This window comes from Acinonyx jubatus, chromosome C2 (assembly GCF_027475565.1).
Source record: "Acinonyx jubatus isolate Ajub_Pintada_27869175 chromosome C2, VMU_Ajub_asm_v1.0, whole genome shotgun sequence".
NCBI lineage: Eukaryota > Metazoa > Chordata > Mammalia > Carnivora > Felidae > Acinonyx > Acinonyx jubatus.
Genome location: NC_069384.1, coordinates 91,423,429 through 91,437,851, shown reverse-complemented (window position 1 = coordinate 91,437,851; position 14,423 = coordinate 91,423,429). Strand labels below are relative to the sequence as shown.

Sequence of the window (14,423 nt, the reverse complement as noted above, 5' to 3'; positions counted from 1 at the left end):
GCTGCTTCGGCTGTTGCTCAGGAATGTTGTTGTGAATGGTTGAAAATTGATTGATAATTTGTCCAGGTATCTTTACTGAGTTCAATGTGAGTTGAGTGGTATTAACTGCTAATCTAACTCACTTTTACTTCTAACATTGGGTTCTAAAAAATTCTTTCCTAATATTTGATATGATATCTTCCAGTTTTGTATGAATTATGAAAAATACTGTCTAATGATTTTGAAACAAGACTTCCAGTTCTTATATTTCATATCAACAAAGCCTCCCTGTTTGAATTCACATGTGTAATTTTAAATATTATGGAAGAATTATGTTATAGTTTGGTTTAGGGATACTCTGGTTTTGATGGTTCCTAGTTAACTGGTCAGAATTGAACATCCATTGATTGATTGCCTGTTTCATAGTTTCAGAGCCTGGTTATTCTATGTGAGATCAAAGGAAAATACAAAAAGGAGCTAGTTGAGGATTATATTTTCCTTGTACGTAACCACATTTTTGTCATTTAGGTGGTAGTTTTTGCTTGTCAGCTGGAAATTTTCATACCTATGGTAGAAATAAATAAACATTGATCCATTTCCACTTTCTAGAAATAGTAAGTACTTCAGATGTTTTTTAAAAAGCACATTATTAAATTCTAGACTCTCATACTAATTTTTCACTTCTACATTATATTTGTTCTAATTTAAAATATTCTAATACTGTCAAGTCTTCATGGAAATCATCCAGTTTAAATATTTCATTTTTAATGAAATAGTTAAGACATACAAACAATTTATATATAATATAAACACATGTGTACTCAAGATTTAGTCTGAGAAATGAAGCATGTAAAATTCAGCTGAAGTTCCCTGTGATGTCTTTCCAGTGTCATTAACCTCCATTCTTCCCAGAGATAACCTCTACCAAGAATTTCAGGTTTATCATTATCATGGATGTTTATATACTTTTGTCACATATACATATGCTCAAATTATATATATATATATGTATATATAATTGTTTTTGCATGTTTTAAAACTTGATACATAAATGGTATCATCCCACAAGTATCTTTCTGCAGCCTACATTTATTGTGGCTGCTTCACATCGCATTTTTGAGAGGTATCCATGCTAACTCAAATAGCTATAGTGCATTTTTTTTTCTGCTTCAAGTATCACAGTATGTGACTATTCCATAATTACTTGTCCACTTATTTATCTAAAGGTGTTTAGATTTTTTTCCTTTTCCTTTTTTTTTTCTCCTTCAAGTAATTCTGCAATGGATATTTTCTGTACATGTGAAGAGAAGTACACAGGAGTAAAGACTAGATTTTAGGAAATGAGAATCTTCAACTGTCTCTAAACTCTCTGAAGTTGTCCTATTATAAACCTCCCATGGTTTCTCCACATTCTCATCCATCTTTCATATTGCTGGATTTACACATTTTTGCCAATTTCATACCTGTGAAATTATATCTCACCATTTTAGCTTCCATTTCACTGATAACTAGGGTATCTTTTTCAAATGTTTATTGGATATTGAAAATCCCCTTCTGTCAATTGACTGTTCATCTTCCTGGCTCATTTTTTCCTATCATATTTTTTTTCTTTGTAAGTTTGTAAGAAAGCTTTATGTACTAGAATACTAGTCCTTCTTTGGTTATATGCATAGCAAATTTTTTCTCTCAGTGTATGCCTTGGATTTTTTGATATACATACATCTTTAATTTTAATATATCAAAATTAATATTTTTCCTTTTGGACTTCCTTTTCGATGTCTTAATGTTTAATAAACACTTCTTGTCTACTCAAAATCACAAAGTTATTTCTCTTTAAAAGGTTTTAAGTTTTGCTCTGTATCTTTAGCCTTTATCCTACCTTAAATGCATATTTAGATGTGAATTGGAAAGCTAGCATTATAATTTTTTCATTTGCCTAATATATTGTCTGAATAATTCATTTTCCTTCACTATTCTCTAATGCCACCTGTTATTTATCAAGTTTCCATAAATTCAGGGATTTGTTTCTGAGCCCTCTGTTCTCTTCCATTGGACTAATTTCTATTCCTGAACCAAAGCTACATTGTCTCAATTACTGGCATTTTATATTAAGTCATAAAAGTTTATATGGAAATTATCCATACCTTGTTCTTAATTGTATTGTACTGTATTGTATTGTATATAAAATCGTATTGACAAGCTTGACCCTTTAACCCTGCAAACACATTTTAAGATTCACTTTTCAAGTTCCATGAAAAATTATAGTGGGCTTTTAATAATAATTACATTAATTTTATAAATTAATTTACAATATTGAGTGTCCCATCTAGTAACAGATATGTTTGTTCATTTATTTTGGTTTACTCTTTAATTTTAATAGATAAGTTAGCCATGGGCCAAAAAGTGACTGCTCAAGGTCACATGGCCAATTAATAATAAAACCAGTAATAGAATATCTCTTGACTCCTTAATAGCTCATATGCTAAAAAGACTTGATTATTTAGTTAGTTAAGAATGAAGATGGTGGAGTCCTTGCAGCCATTGCACCCACTCATGAAAGTGAATTAAACTTCCGAAGTTTACTAATCCTTGATAATCAGAGTGTAGTGAGAGGGCTTGTTAGAAATGCAGAATCTCATTCCTTCTCTGATGCTACCAAAACAGAATCCTCATTTTGAAAAGATTCCTGGGTCTTTGGTAGGCACAGTGAAGTTTGTGAAGTATTGCTTACCAAAATGGAGTCTTGAAATTGATTGCATCACTTTTTTCTCTAAAACCTGTCAAAAATGTTAGTAGTAATCTTGAGATCATTGAATTGCACAAGGTTCAGATAAACATTGAGAAGTAGTATATAATGACCCTTAGGTCTTGCTCTTTGACCATAGGCTTACAGCATCCATCATCTGCTCTGCTGAATGAATATCAAAAGTCCAAAATGAGAAGAGATTGTCTAAAAAATATGTATCCATAATCATATTCTTTTAAAGAAAACAAAACATTAAGGTTTTTTCCAAAGAGCAGCATCTCAGGAAGACTGAGGTTTCTTTGGGTATCTGTAGTTATTCAGGAAACAAATACATTTGCTTTGAAATCACTAGCTGCTCCAAACTGGCATTTTAGCTACTAAATGCCATTGGGGAAAATTCTGTTGAAAAAAAGATGCAATACTGGGGAGATAGACACACAGAAGATTCGGTCTTTAAAGTAAAACAAAGAAGAGAGATCAGACGATGTTTCAAGTAGTCATATACTATTCATGTTAATCTCGGTTCACCTTCTTCTTATTTAACTACTACAGCAGCCAGTTATCTAGTGGGGGGCGGGGGATGGGGGGGGAGAGGTGAGGAGAAGGGGTTTAAAAAAAAAAAAAGTGAGATTCCCTGCAATATCACTTCGAGCCACTAGGGGTATCTTTGTACCATTTTTCATCCTGCACCGATTTGGAGTAGAAACCTATATTAGGGGAAAACCAGGGTCCTCGGCATTTTTTGCGAGCAGTGCACCCAGAATTCAAAAAGATTTTTTAAAAAGAAGAAGAAGGAAAGAAACCACAGTTCCTTCGGTCACCCGAACAGGGCTACGAAATCGCTCTACTGGACATCAGCGCCAGGGATTCATTTTTGAGGTCAATTTCCAATCGAGATAAATCTATTGGATTAGTAGGATTATCTGATTGCAGCCGAAAGAAGTAACGTTGTTTGATCATTTGTATTTCTTGCCTGATGGTCGGAATTACATGGAGGTGGCTTTGGGTCCCGAGGATTCTGGATCGTGGTTTCATCTGGAGAGAAAAAAGGATCAATCGACACGTTTTGGAAGTGTCCGTGGGTGAATAAAAAAAAAAAAAACGGGGGGGGGGGCGCGAAACTGGGGTTGCGGCTGCTTAAAGAAGAAAGATAAATAAAGGAAGCATCTTGAATTCTGAAACAAGAATTACCGGTGCTCAAGATTCAAAAAAAAAAAAAGAAAGAAAAGAAAGAAAGAAAAAAAGCGTCTAGAAGCTGATAAATACTTTGACCAATTCAGCTTAAATTTGACGGCGAAGTGTTGTAGAAACTGTCTCCTTGAATGATTGGAAGGGGACTAGGGAAGGTTGAGGGGGCTCCCTCTGTGGATTTATCTTACTGAGGGTAAGTTTGGGGGTCTTTTGTTGGGAGGGGGCTGTCTGCCTGGGTTTGTGTGCCGCTGCGCGGTAGGTGCTGCGGACGCGGTGCCAGTAAAATGGGGAGAGAAGCGGGTATGCAATAAAGCCACGTCGCGCATCTCGGGGTGGATCGCTAGGGAGCTACCCAGATCGAGCTTAAAAACCTTATTTTGTGGCGTCGGAGGGGAAGCCAAACAACCCCCAAGCTCTCAACTTTGCGTTGAAAACCTCTCAGTTAGGAGATCCCTCTTGGATCCAGGGCTTTCCTCCTAGTGATACTTTAAAGAGAGGTAGCAGTGATGCCTTGGAAAACCTGCTTGTGCAGGAGGAAAACCCAAGTAGAAATCGCTGCTGCCTCAGCCTTGGCTTCGGCGGCTGGCTTGGCTTCTAGGGGAATTTTGCAGGGGGAATTGGCCCTTTTCCTATTATCTTCTTTTCCCTCCCTCCCTCCCTTTTTCCCTTTCCCCTCCCACCTTCCCGTTCTCTCAGCCGAACGCTAAAGGGTTACAGGGTCACTGCATCCTGTAGACACAGAGGTGGGTGACTGGCCTCACATGTTGTCTTGTAATTCACTTGCACGACTTTGCATAATACAGTCCGAGGTAACTTTCTTGGAGTTGGAAGAGTCCAGGAAGGCGTTGCAGCCTTTATGCCGAGGGCCCCGACTGGCGAGTGCGCCAGGCAGCCGGCTGCATTTCTGATGCATCCCTGCCCTGGCTGCTTCGCCACTCGCTGGCTTTTCTTTCCAACTAAGCGGTGCGCGCGCGTTCCCAGACATTTTCTTGCAGCTGAATACATACAAGGATTTTTCCCCCTTTTTATTATCTTAATTTATTTTTTTAGCTCTCAAGAAAAGATCATCATTATTTGCAGAAGGAAAATCAATTTCAGCAGATATAATTAAAATTAATCACTCAAATGAGTGAATATTAATTGACTTCGGAAACTAAAAGTTGCTTTGGAATCCAGTAAAGCATATTATTCTGAACCAATTTTGGAACACACATAGGTTCAGAACAATAACATGTAAAGAAGTAATTCATTTAAATATAGATAGATAGGTAGATAGATAGATATAGATATGTTAAACAGGTTAATGAATATCCCCCAGCCCTTTATACCTTCTGACATCTCAGCACTATAATTTTAGTTGGTTCTTCCTATTTAAGGCCAATTCACTAAATTTTAAACCTTCAGATATCCAAATACATTAGAATAAAATGAAGATAGGTAATTGTTAAAATATAAAATAATTTTTTTTTGTACAGTTTTATCTTTAAAGAAAAGCACCAAATATTTTTTCAGGGGTTTCTGTTTACAGGTTATGATATGATGTGGATACCTTTATGGCTTTAGCACTGAAGCCTCTCCATTATGTGTGAACTCATGAAAGGCAACTCTTCACTGTCATCTGAAGCACTCATCATCCCACTACTTATTTCAGGAATCCCAAATACATCAGACATTCTGGTATTAAACGAGGAGTCTTGCCAAACTTTGTTCCTGGTTTTATGTGTGTCTATGTGTTTGTTACATCTAAGTTCTGAAACAAGCACAATGCCATTCCCTTTTTCTTTTTTAAGATGAAATAGCAAAATATAAAACTTTGTCCCCCATGGATTCTATGGTGGTAAAGTTAAATATTTCCTATTTATGCAGATTTTGTGTAAGCTTGCCTAAAGGCGACAAAAATAGCAATATATATATATATGTGTATGTATCGTTTTTATAAGCCCAACTGTTAGTTTTAAGGAGATATCTGAGAGGCTAGATTTGCCTTTCTTTTACGCAGCTCTCAGTCACATGGTTCATGTGCAGAGTGAGCTAGAAGAATGGATGTTCTGTGTATTGGTACATTGTAGCCACTGATTGTAGCCACACAGCCCAATAATAGTTAACATATTTTTTCAAAGTTTAAATTAATAAAAAAGACAGCCAGTAAATAACATAATAAATGATGATAGTAAATAAATAATGAAGGCTAAAGGGTGATGAACTGGAATTTTTCTTTTCAGTCTAGTAGAGAATGTAATGTTGATATAAAGGTAGATGGAGAATATGAAACGTGAGAAATAGGTTCTTTTAGAAGTTGGTTTGTGTATTTCACAATCATTGAACTGATGGTCATGGCACGTACCATGGTGCTGAAGCAGAAGACTCAACCTAAAGTGCCTTTGTCATAGCTGGACAATGTTTTTCTCTGTCAAGAGTAATCAATACCCTCTACTCTCTTGTTTTATTCCCTTTCATCAGTGAAAAAGAAAAAGGGGAAACTTTGGCCTAGTCTTTGGTTTCTACAAGCAGTTCCTGCACCAAACTTCAGTACCTTTGCAGGTAGTGGGTCCACTTTGGAAGGTCAACAGCGATGGAAATAAAAATAAAATTGCATACAACAAAATTTTTTAAAACTGTAGCCAATAAATAAGAGCAAGTTATCCAGTTACAGAAATACTCTCTACTAATAGAGTGGATCACTGTAAGAACGATTGAAAAACCCGAGCATTCACTTAGAAAATTAATTACATTTTGCTCTACCTTATCCAAACACATATCTTGGGTTGTGATTGTTAAAAAGAACATGGTGGTCTTGATCAGCTGTTCCAATTTTGCTGAAGAATAACACAAACTGTGGCAGTTTGGGATGAAGGGATGGAAGCCTTCCAAAAAATTGGAAGCACAGAGACTGATATATGTGATAAGAAATAGCACTGGGTTGCCCAAAGCTTATGACTGTGGAAAAACTGATGCTGCATTCACTGGACAGCTTCACCTGTCCCTCAAAAGCCTCCCATGTGTTGTTCTAATTGACCGTACATTCAGTGGGAGTTAAGATATTTACTGCAGCTTCCTTCTGTGATTTTGAGATGATTAAATACAGTTAAATGCTATTCTACATTAATCGATCTTTGAGAAGAAAATTGCTATACACTCTTAATTGAAAGTAAAATGAAAAGGGAAATACTTCTTTAATGATTTGTTGAAATTTAACATATGACATCCAAAGATGCAAATATTCCATCTCTGGCTTTCTCAAGAAATGTAAAAACACAACAAAAGTTTCAGTTCATTTTAAATTTCAATGTTTTAATATCTCAAATTTGCAAAGCCCAGAAAATTTTTAAAAGATAAAATCGCAAATATTCATGATGAATCTAGAGTGTCCTTCTTAATACCTTTTAAAAGGTAACTGAAAATATTTTGAGGTAGCTAACCTGTTAATCTTGTGGGGTAGCTACATTCTCAACTGTTTCTAAGAAGAATGATTCCTTAACAGTAACAAATTTGTTTTGGCTTTGTTTTTAATGGAATCACATTAACAATATACAATATGTCTATGTTGTTATAAAAGGATATGAATTATTTCTGCCTTTAAATTACACCCCCCCCCCAAAAAAAAAACACCTATTTGGTAGTAAACCTACACGAAAGAGAAAGACTGCCAACTCTAAGCTTAACTGAAGTTAGAGAAAACTAGTAAATCACTTCAGGCATTTGAAATCATTAGACATTAAACTTTTGGGGGATTTTATACGAATTCGTTTTATAACAGTCAGTACAATCTCTTCTGTGCCTATTTCCATTGCATGTAAGAGAAATTCTAGTCAATGGCAAAACGCTTTACTGCTGCCATTACTGCAGACTTTATAGATCAGAGACATGTCAGCATGTTAGCTTTAGCAGTAATGCCTCTTTTGTGTGAAACCTTATGGGCCTTGCAGGCAGTCTCTCATCCTGACACTCATAAAACGTTCAAGTCCCCATATTTATTATTTAATTTTCTTCCTATATATAGCAACAGAACACTTCAATATATGAATGTGTAGCCAAAAAATGACAGGCAAGCGTGAATGGGACTAATGAGTTTTAATAATACACATATTAGGGACTGCTAAAGGAAGTTTAATTAAGAAAAACAAGTTGAGCATGAAATTCATTTTGGAACAAAAGCAAGTTAAGTTACTGCTACAGATGTAAAATCAGAAACCACAGTGATAACATCACCGGAAATAAAGGGTCCAGCCTGAGACTAGAGCTACTTAGTACAGTTGACATCTTAGGACCTGCCTTTAAGTTCATGAGCTTGGATTTGATATATGAAATGGAAGAATATATACTTTTTTCACAGTGATTTCCCTTTTCTCTGGTTTCTGTAGCAATTTAGTTTAGTATTTTAACTATGTAGCCAGGCACACTTTTCAAACATACTAGTTCTCTTGAGTTGAGCCACACAGTAACCTTTTCTTTTTCTGTAGTCGTCTTCTCTAATACCACATATGCCTGCAATTAGAGGTACCTGATGAAGCCCATGCCATCCCTTTGGGTGTGCTGTAAGTGGTGCTTCAGTAAGAGAACTGCTTGTTTATCGATTTACCTGCACCTATAATTCTGTTTAATTTTTGGCATAATTTAGAAAATAAGTAGACCTACTTATTTGTTTGCCTCCATATTTGTTTATTTGGTAATGCCAGTGGGGACAGATAGGGCAGCAGTTGGGGAGCAGATGGAATATTGGGCAAATATCTTCTTAGAATATGGTTTTCTTACATTTTGCCTATATCTAAATAACACAGTTATACTCTGGGAAGAGTGAAGATGTCAGGAAATGATATGAAGGTCTTGTATGTGTTCCTCAACTTCCCTTTTTGAAACGCCTAACTGATATACTAATATTCTTTTGTATAGGTCTTTGGTATCACTTAATGTAATAGGAGTTTTATCCTCCCTTAACACACCCAGTGAATGCTGCCTTTTAGGAGAAAAGAGATTAATTGTAACATTTTATTTTATTTTTTATTTTTATTTTTTTAACATTTATGCATTTTTGAGACAGAGAGAGACAGAGCATGAATGGGGGAGGGTCAGAGAGAGAGGGAGACACAGAATCCGAAACAGGCTCCAGGCTCTGAGCAGTCAGCACAGAGCCCGATGCAGGGCTTGAACTCACAGACCGCGAGATCATGACCTGAGCTGAAGTCGGACGCTTAACCGACTGAGCCACCCAGGCGCCCCTAATTGTTAACATTTTAAAGTGAATTGAAAATTCCTGCTGACTTTAAAAGAAAAGAGTTATGGTGAATACTTTCATACTGTAATATGGAATACTCACTTTGCTTGGAAGTTCAACAAGGTCCCTCATGAAATCAATGAATATTGATTTGATAAAAACTAACTGGGGTTTGTCACTAGTATAAATTTTTCCTATAAGATAACCACTCCTCTTTTTTTTTTATTTTTTTTAACGTTTATTTACTTTTGAGACAGAGAGAGACAGAGCATGAACGGGGGGAGGGTCAGAGAGAGAGGGAGACACAGAATCGGAAGCAGGCTCCAGGCTCTGAGCCGTCAGCACAGAGCCTGATGCGGGGCTTGAACTCACGGACCGTGAGATCATGACCTGAGCCGAAGTCGGCCGCCCAACCGACTGAGCCACTCAGGTGCCCCCACTCCTCTTTTTTTTTAATGTTTATTTATTTTTAAGAGAGAGAGAGAGTGCATGCGTGAATGTTCAAGCAGAGGAGGGGCAGAAAGAATCCTAAGCAGCATGGAATCAGACTCAGGGCTTGATCTCACAACCATGAGATCATGAGCTGGGCCCAAATCAAGAGTCAGAACGCTTAACTGACTGAGCCACCCAGGTGCCCTGATAACCATTCCTCTTATGATAGAATTAACCAAGAAAATAATGATTGTAGCATATGACATTGACCAACAGTTGTCACAATATTCCCACACCTAAAAATAGTACTTGAGCCATTTAATAGTTAACCATAACACTACAAGGAATAAAGGTTCACTTCAGTAACCATCATGTTTCAAGTCAGTGCATCTGTCATTTTTAATTTAAATCTATATTACTTAGCTGTCTAAAACTTTACACACAAGTGACAGTGTTATCTATCCTTTTTCTTATGGGTAAAAAAGTCACTAGTTTCATTACCTCTTTAACAATGCCAAGTGTTCTAAATATGTATGGTGCTGTGAAGCTGATACCAAAAGTTCTCATTATTGAGAGCTGTGGTCTTTAAGTAGTAACTTCTGAGGAGTTATTGAATATACAAAGGCAAAATATATTACACACTGAAATAATATAGTAGTAACTGTATAACTTCTATGATGGCAAGGATTTTTGTCTGGTGTTTCAAAGCTGTACCTGGCACAGTATTGGTGACCAATAAATATTTGTTAAGTGAGTAAGGACACTGGGTTCTAGTCTTGAATGTTGACAACTAAATATGTAACCTCTTGCTTAATACATGGCCTCTTCATTTTTCCCATTTTTTCCTTAACATAAATCAGTTGTTATTTGAATTGACAGATATTTTGATGTTATATGCAAATTCCAAAGGTAGAAAGGAATATATTTAAAAGGACTGAATTTTAATCAAAGAAAAATAATAATTGAAACTTTGTAATGATTTCTTACATAGTTTTTAATTTTGATAAATTATTAAGACTTACAAGTATAATAGGATTATTTCTGGTTGTAATTTACCACAATACATTAGAGTTATTTTCTGCCATGAAGAAAATGTGGTCTCTCAAGGAACTTCGGAAGGACTAAAAATTAGTCAAACACTTACAAACACTTAGACCATAGACAATAAGATCTAAAATACAGTAAAGTTTGGTGTTTTGGTTATAATCTTAAACACTTTTTTTTCATTTTTTAACACTTCATAATTCTAACCCCCCCATTCAATTTTATTAAAGTTGGTGAAATCATTTAATTGGTGAAATCATTTAAATGATGGATTCATTTAGCAACTTATGTTCCACGTATATGTTAAATTCTTGCAAATATCTATTCATTGATGTTTTGTTACACAAATGGCCCGTGAATAGAGCATTGTTTTTAATTTTGTTACTATCAGTACTAATAGAACTGTAATATGCAGGGAAAATAAAAGATGTGAATATCTGAAGATGATTGCAAGTGTAATATGCTTTCCCCTTTGGGGTACCGGTTGAGCTCTAAGCCAGGTCAGGAGTGGCAGGAAGCCATTATTGTTGTTTGGTGCCTTACGTGAAAGGAGTTGGTGGTCTTAGTCCAGGTCCTACTAGACAGTTACTCCTTAAACAATAGTCACTATAGTGTTTGCCAATTCCAGCAGAAGCCTGGGACTGAATGGGCACAAAGGTTTAACTACCCCCTCTCTGCTAATCATCCTCCAAGGGGTCAAGATTGACACAACCTGGCACAAGGCCATACTGAGAAACTTAGTACTGCTTCTGCCAAAGTTGTAGCTATTCTCTGGCAACAAGGGATTTTTTAAAGAGGACTTTAATTAAGCAGGGCACCAGGAATGGCAATTCTCCACTCTTCCCAGGCACAGCAGCTCACTAGAAACAAAAATAAGCTTAAACAGTGAATTGAGAATGTTGCAGTGCTCTTAGGTTGTGCTATCTTCTCTATAAAGATACCGGCAGCCGTAATTAAGTTGCATCTGGAAGCAACGACTTGTGACCCAAAAGTGGCCCCTTTCAGACAAAAGCATCAACTTAATATCAAGGGAAGTAATCAGCCCTACCTTGCTGGCTCTCTGAGCTCTTGAGTGATTGATTATTCATTTTCTTTTGGGGGATCACAGGGTCACCAATTGGTTTTAAAAATATGTCCTGCAGTGTTTTACATATACATTAAAAGTGTTACCCATGCTTTTTTTTTTCCTCAGCATCCTCTCTTATGAATTCCTGTCCCTCTCACCTTCTTCACCTTCTTGTTCATTCAGAAGTTGAGATTACTAAGTTAGATATTAAATTTAACAATTAATATTTGGAGATCTTATCTGAAAGTAGATTCAGAGTAAACAGAAAGCAAAGCTTATTATATACAATTAAATGTTAAACAGCCTGTTTTAGCCATCTCTCCAAAACAAAACAAACAAGAAACTCTCTAATAGTTAGCTGTTAGTTGTAATGATGGCCATAGTAGAAATATTCAGATATGAATACAGAAGGAAGTGCTGTAATTTTGGTCTCTTGTTCTTTGTGTTGTCAGAAAAGCTATGGCCTTTCAGAATCCCGTTTTTTGCCAAACAGCAGTGCAATTAGCTACTAGTCTACATGGGTCATCCATGCACATTCCTGCATGATGAGGAATTTTTGTTGTACTCTAATTTGTTTCTACCTCTTCTCTGTCTTACCCTCTCTGGCTGTAACTCTAAAGTAATGCCTTCACAGAGGTCAGACGTCACTGATGGATAAAATCTGAGGGAAGGGTTAATTGATGGCAAATAATATAATAAATGAATGGGTTTCTCTCAAAGACTATGGCCACCCTAATTGTGTCATTATTGTGATTGTAATTCTTCTCATCATACTTGGGATAAGATCTTAAATTCCTAAAATGGCTTAGACTTTCTTGAATTGTCAGCTCCTCTCCAGCCCGATGCCCTACTCTGTTCTCAAATTACACTTACCTCTTTGTTCTTGCAAAGCCCCAGGCTTGACAGCATTTGGGCTTTCTCTTGCCTGTCTGTCCCCTGATCTTCACCTGCCAACTTCTACTCATCCTTCAAAACCCAGTTTATAGATCTCTTCTTCAGGAAGATCATCCATCCCACTCCAGACTGATTAAGTCTTCCCTCAGAGCACCCTGCATTATCCTTCTTGGCAAAGCATCTATGACTAAATAGTTGTCTGTGTGATTGATTTACATAAAGTGTGTCTTTCCCATGGAATTTTAGTCTCCATGAGAATTAAATTAACACTATGCCTATTTTGCTCATGTGGACTTCACCAATGGCTGACACTAAACAATATAAGAGAATGAAGAGGGAAGCTTTGTTTATAAATCACTGTAATAGAATGTACTACAGATTCAGTTACAAGAAAGGTAACGAGTGCTTTGAGAGTTGAGGGAAAGGAGTATTTTTGAGGCTGGAAGGATCTGGGAAGGAAGTACTGATATTTGAGCCAGGCTTTGGGGGATGCTAGCTGGGGTTCCTTCAGGCAAACACTGCTCAAGTGAGTACTTCCTAGACAGAAAGATGTTGGTGAACGGTTGGACCCAATTCACTGGATCCTGCTCCCCGTGCTGTGCGCTGCCTTCCAGTAGTCTTGTTTTTTTTGCAAAGATACTTTGTTACCCGGTGTAACCTTGGCAACATACTCATGATTTTTTCCCTGCTAATCTTTAAAATATTTTGGTCGTAAAATTTGTTCTTTTATTATTGTCAAATTTTAGTTTGCCTTTTCTTCTTAATAATTGTTTCTCTCTGATATTTTCTCACATCACTGGAGAGCTTCATTTAGAGTGGAAGTAGCTCAAGGAGAAAGAAAACATAGAACTGCTTACATTTTCTTCAGAAGAGAGGGGGATGGTATATAACTGAAAATTATTGAAGGCTGCCTACCCTTTTCTCTGAAAAAGAGGCTCTGGAAAAAATTGAGAAGGGGGCAGGGCTTATCTTTAGAGTGTATTAATTCTTCAGCCTTTTATTTATTAGAACTCGGGATATTAGAACTATCCCCTTTTATTTATTAGAACTCAGTATATTAATAAAACTGTGGTCTTGTTTTATTGAAAAATGTTTCAGTGGCTTTGTGTTCCTGATTTCCCATTTAATTATCAGTTACAAGGAGATGGTAACTATCTCTACTTCATCGTAATTAGAGACAATTAAATGAGATGATGCTGTTAGCTCACTGGCCCCAGTCTATGCTCAGTTGGAGCAAGCCATTAATCAAGTTATTAATTAATGGTGGTAATGGCAGAATATACTTGTTACTGCATTAGTTCTCAATAGCTCCATGGTAGTATGGCCACAATATGGACCATGGCATCTCTTGAAATTCTGCATGATCAAAATCTCAAATTTTGATATTCCCATCTCAGAGTAGACCTTTCATAATCCTTGGTTCTAATTATTTCTTACTTTTTCTCCTTGTACCCTTCAGGTACTACTTACCTTTCTACCTGGATATAGTTTATTCAACACTGGAATTACCATTTCTCATAATCTTCGCTTCTTGAAATTCTAACATTCTTGACTTGCTTATCGCCAGTCCTAACTTTTTTCATTACTCTCTAGTCTATATTATGGAATGTTTCTGGAAGAAGTATCAATATCACAGTGCTTGGCACTGCTCTAAACTATGCCTATTAATTAACCCTGGCAAGCTGATCAAGAGCCTTTTTATTTTCCTCCTATTAGTGTCTGGTGTGTTTCACTTTCTTCAAATGTTCAAACTGAACATATGACTTGATTGAGTTGGTCTCATTGGAGAACAAAGCAAAATGTCATGTATCATAAAAGTTCAGGGCATATTCTGTGGAGTTAGGCAGTCCCAAGCTTGT

General features: G+C 36.5%; 1 protein-coding gene across 9 annotated transcripts in view; it reads left to right on the top strand.

The window, feature by feature from the left end:
* Nucleotides 1-14,423, top strand: part of NLGN1 (neuroligin 1) — an 824,073-nt gene that overhangs the window by 150,548 nt on the left and 659,102 nt on the right. For 3 of the 9 annotated variants that reach the window (XM_027061418.2, XM_027061417.2, XM_027061410.2), the window contains exon 1: nucleotides 3,330-4,109. The exons of 2 other annotated variants lie outside the window; for them this stretch is intronic. The gene's annotated coding sequence lies outside the window, so the exon portion shown is untranslated. Of the gene's footprint in view, nucleotides 1-3,328; nucleotides 4,110-14,423 lie in introns of those variants that run through there. 4 more of the 9 variants (XM_027061415.2, XM_027061416.2, XM_027061420.2 and 1 more) reach the window with 4 other exon arrangements.